Here is a 4,919-nt window from a genome sequence, read left to right as displayed (position 1 = left end):
TACCATCAGGACAGACCATGCTGCATTACGCTGGTTAAGATCATTAAAAACCTAGAGGGACAACTGACACGTTCGATTGGAAAGATAGACCAGTATAATTATGATATTGTATACAGAGAAGGAAAATCTCATGGAAATGCCGATGGACTGAGCCGAAGACCCTGCAACAATGACTGCAGATATTGCTGCAAAAGAGAGGTTGAGCTAACCAGATGTCATGAAGCTGAAGTTAAAGTGACTGAAGGAGTTGATGATGGTGAAGTGGAACCAGGTATAGATATTAAATCAGAGCAGGAGAAAGACCAAGATTTGAAGCCAGTAATTGATTTTCTAAAAGCAAATGTTTTGCACCCTGCTTGGGAGAAGGTGTCTAGCTTAAGCCCTGTGACAAAGAGCTATTGGGCACAATGGGACCAGTTGAAGCTGGAAGATAGTATTCTTCTCCGGAGATGGGAAACTGCAGATGGGAAAGTGACGACCTGGCAAATAGTTATACCGAGAAAGTTACAAGAAATTGTGCTGCGTCAATCCCATGATAGTTTAACAGGAGGACATCTCGGAGTTAAGAAGACATTGAGTCACCTACGACAGAGATTTTACTGGATAGGTATGAGGCAAGATGTGGAAGAATGGTGCAGGATATGCAGTATATGTTTGCTAAAAGGGGGACCCAAGCATAAGGGACGTGCTCCAGTGAAGTTATATCAAGTTGGTGCACCAATGGAAAGAGTAGCTGTTGACATTGCTGGTCCTTTGCCCCAAACTCGTGCAGGAAACAGATACATTTGTGTGGTGATGGATTATTTCACCAAGTGGCCTGAGGCATATGCAATACCAAATCAGGAAGCTACAACTGTAGCTTTGGTTATTAGTGATTAATTCTTCAGATTTGGTATGCCATATAAACTGCATTCAGATCAAGGCCGTAACTTTGAATCAGTTGTGTTCCATGAATGCTGCAAGTTGTTTGGCATACGAAAGACCAGAACAATGCCACTTCCCCCACAGTCTGATGGGATGGTAGAAAAGTACAATTGTACACTTGGACAGGAATTGGCAAAGTTTTGTAATAGCTACCGAGATGACTGGGATGTTTTACTCCCTCCACTGTTGATGGCCTATAGAACAGCAGAGCATGAAGCCACTGGATACACTCCAGCCAAGTTGATGTTTGGTCGGGAACTTCGGTTTCTAGTGACTCTGATAACAGAACGCCCACCTTACGAAGAGTTGCCTTCTTTTTTTAAACCTGATATCACTTCGAGAGTCATTCTTTGCTTCCCTCCCAGTATATCGAAATCCTTCCTATGATAATAAGTTGAAACTTGGACACTGTACTCCAAATGACAACTGCTTCGAGATTTCTTTAAATGACGCAGATCTTCAAGCTCTTACTACCAATAAATTCCAAACTTTTTTATCCTATATCTTCCTCCGCTAGGCTCTCTTACTCGATCTCTTTCTCCTTGTCTTGAAGTTTTTTAGTGGATCAGAGGTAAGTTTGGACTTATACCGATATATATATATATATACAAAGTTCCATTCCTAACAATGTGCAAAGCGCAGATAGCACACCGAGTTGATTTGCGATACGAAACAATAACAACTTAGTGATAACAGAAAATTTAGATAATTAATCAGTCAAATTGCTATCAGTATCATTAATACAGAAAACAAATAAACAAAAAATATATCGCAGGAAATTAAATGCTTATATTCAGCCAATTTTAGTATCCTAAATTTATATCACATTTTTACTATTATTTTTTGTCATTGTTTGACTAAGATTTTTTATTTATTCTTTTTTATTGCAATGCCTAAGATTTTATACTGTTTTCTTGTGGCTGAGCTCTAAAAATTTTAAATTACATATTTTTGATAACTTCTTAATTTGACAGTAGAGGACTTGATATGGTCATGATTAATACGTTATATGTTTGGCAGAAGGAATTAACAGTAAAGAGATTATATCCCATTTCAATCAACTGTTAGAAAATTTAAAAAACGCTGCCGGTGAGTACATGATAATAATTTTTTATATGTGTATTTCATATGTTAGTATTAATGAATTATAAACTAGCGTATAAAATAAACTATCATCAAAACAGGTTTAAAATTAAATTGACTAAACATAATATAGTAAAAATTACCACTACTACAACTAGTACTAGGCTTAATAGTTAACTCAAAATATTTTAATTAATGTCTCCGGTCTGGGCCAGGAAGTGCGAATGTATATACTGAATTGTAAGTTATACTCTATTCACACAAATACCGTACCAGCCATTTACAAATCTATCTACATGGATAATGGCATAGCCCTTGAAATTAGCGACAGAAAAACTGTGGCATTTCATGAATGTTAACTCAGATACGACGTCAAAAAAAAAAAGTTTTCTTTTCATTTTAGTTTTATTGTCTTAATTATTACTGTGAATAACATCAAAGATTAAGATTTTACACTAAAATAAAACTGTTGATAAGTAGTTATAATATTTAATGATACAATCACATCACATTTCCTAATTTGAAATTTTAAGTACCGATTAGACTTCGAAGTTAGTGGACTGCTACTCTGTGCTTCTGGTAGTGTAAGTTATAACAAACAGAGTAAACGTCAGATATATAGCTTGAAGATTCAAAACTATAAGAGTTAGAACTACCTTCTACTACAAATTAGTGCTATATTTTTGAACCTGTAGCCTGAAATAACCACACATTTCTTGTACAGATCAACTATGTACTTAAAAAATAATAATATTTCTCTAGCTAGTAGTAGTACTCACTAGTATTAGTAGCTTTTACACAATCACTGGTTTTAATCAAAATATGGTTCACAACCAGAACTAATAATCATTCTTTCAAATTGTATAGTACGATTAAGTTACATTTGCATTATTGCATGCTTTAGTATTGGAGGAGACACTGAAGTTTATTGCTATAAATTTAAAATAGTTTGACATATTTTAGATAGTACTTTGTAGAGAGTAAACAGAAAAGATAACCTTTACATTATTTGAAGAATGAGTAACATTACTATTAGTGTTTGACAACAGTTTGAGCTATTAATATTATTATACTATATTTTTCCAAGCATAAACAATACAAGTTTTGCTTTTGACTTGCCAGGGAAGTGGAAAATCATGTGAGCAGAACATAACAAATCTGATGCCCAAGTTTTAACTTGGAAAATTGCCCCTAATTTTATGATTTAACCAAAAATACTTAATCAATACAAAAACCTAATGCAAGTTTTTCATTTTATACTTTGGTGAGGATGCTTATCCTACACCCCATTCATGTATTGAGTGTTTTTATGTAGAAAAATATTTTTATGATATATTTAAACATTTATTGTGGTGTCCTGATTAATGAACTTACGGTGGTATTATTTTTCCATGTACTTTATGTTCTAATTGTTACTCTAAATTGAAATACAATGCATTGTGCATGGAATATGTAAATAATGGATTTACAAAAAAAATACATTTTGTATTTCCAGCTTTGAATAGGTAATTTTAGGTTAGGATTAATACAATTTTTAAAAAGGATAAATCATAAACAGCAGTTTAATAATATGTTTTTTTTAAAGTGGCTAAAAACTAATCTCAATCTCACAGAGATTTGAGGTTATTTTAAGTATGACTTTTGAAGATGTTTGATAAAACATTTTTATTTAAAGAAGGTTTAAACATTTCAGAATATATTTATTCCATCTTCAGTGAAATCTGTGATAAAAATTATACTGATATTTATTAACAATGATATAGTATTATCAGTCACTAGTTTATTTAGATATTCAGTAAAGTGATAAACAGAAGGAAAAACAACTTATAGAATATGTTACAAAAGTATCATGAATTACAAGTTGCATGAGATAATTATAACTATTAACAAACAACTGAATTTTTAAGTGTAAATTTAGAATAATTTAATTTTTTAACTTTTAAGATTCAACACCCAGAACCACAAACAAATAAAAATAAGAAGTGTTATTTACCATTTGAAAATAAGCCAAAAAGTGGTCCATAATGAATTTTTAGCCAAATTATTATATCTCATTTTGTGATGAGAAAGAAATGTATCTCAGTATTTTTAAATAGTTGAGAAGTAACAGGATAGTTTTGATGAGAATAAGATATTTTACCATTTGCAGATTCTGTGAACAAAATAGCTTCATAAATGTACTTTTTTCTAGGTTCTAATATCTGGAAAACTCTCACACTTGTATCTTTATTTCCCTTCAGTATGTAAACATGATTGATAGTATAATAATACATCATGCTGTTTTACATTGGAATTATTTGATGTGTACATGAACTACACATCCTTCAAAACAGCTATGGTCACGCACTGAAATTAAAAAAATGATTGCTTGTATTCAAGCTAAATTGACAGTATAGTTGTAACAATATTCATTTATTCTGCATTTGTACTTGAAGTGCAGAATTTCAAAGAGAAAGTCATGCAAGAAGATATACCAGAGACTTGTTGATGTGAAGAGGAACAACCTAAATGATAATGTAAATTTTAAGTTTGGGGTCCATACATTTCCTGGAGTAGATACAGAAAGGGTTGAAGTAAGAGCAATTAGCATATGTATCTAATATATAGAGAAGGATATAAAGAGGCTAGGAAGACTCTCATAATGAGGTGGTATGGTTTGTGATTCCTTGATTAAGTATGTGGAAAGAGTAGCATGTGAGGTAAACAGGTAGATTAACTAATGAGTATTATCTAGTAGTGTTTTCACCAGGTATCCAGAAATCTGGGTTGCCACACGGCACAAGTGTTACCTGGTTCTAAAATTACTATCCAATTCTTAAAAAAAAAGGTATGTAAAGTTTAAGTCCAAGTAATAATGGTTGGAGACTGCTTGAATGGGTAATGAAGAAAAACTTTAATATAAGTTTAACATA

General features: G+C 32.4%; 1 protein-coding gene across 1 annotated transcript in view; it reads left to right on the top strand.

The window, feature by feature from the left end:
• The first annotated feature begins 1,956 nt into the window (after positions 1–1,956).
• The window catches only part of LOC106458307 (phosphatidylinositol 4-kinase beta-like), a 77,993-nt gene continuing 75,030 nt past the window's right edge, over positions 1,957–4,919 (top strand). Inside the window, exon 1 of the mRNA XM_013917805.2 lies at positions 1,957–2,013. The gene's annotated coding sequence lies outside the window, so the exon portion shown is untranslated. The remainder of the gene's footprint in view (positions 2,014–4,919) is intronic.

The sequence above is a fragment of the Limulus polyphemus genome, unplaced genomic scaffold (genome assembly GCF_000517525.1).
Source record: "Limulus polyphemus unplaced genomic scaffold, Limulus_polyphemus-2.1.2 Scaffold441, whole genome shotgun sequence".
NCBI classification, from domain to species: Eukaryota; Metazoa; Arthropoda; class Merostomata; order Xiphosura; family Limulidae; genus Limulus; species Limulus polyphemus.
Note: the sequence above shows the minus strand (reverse complement) of the source record. Positions and strands in the feature narration are given on the sequence as shown.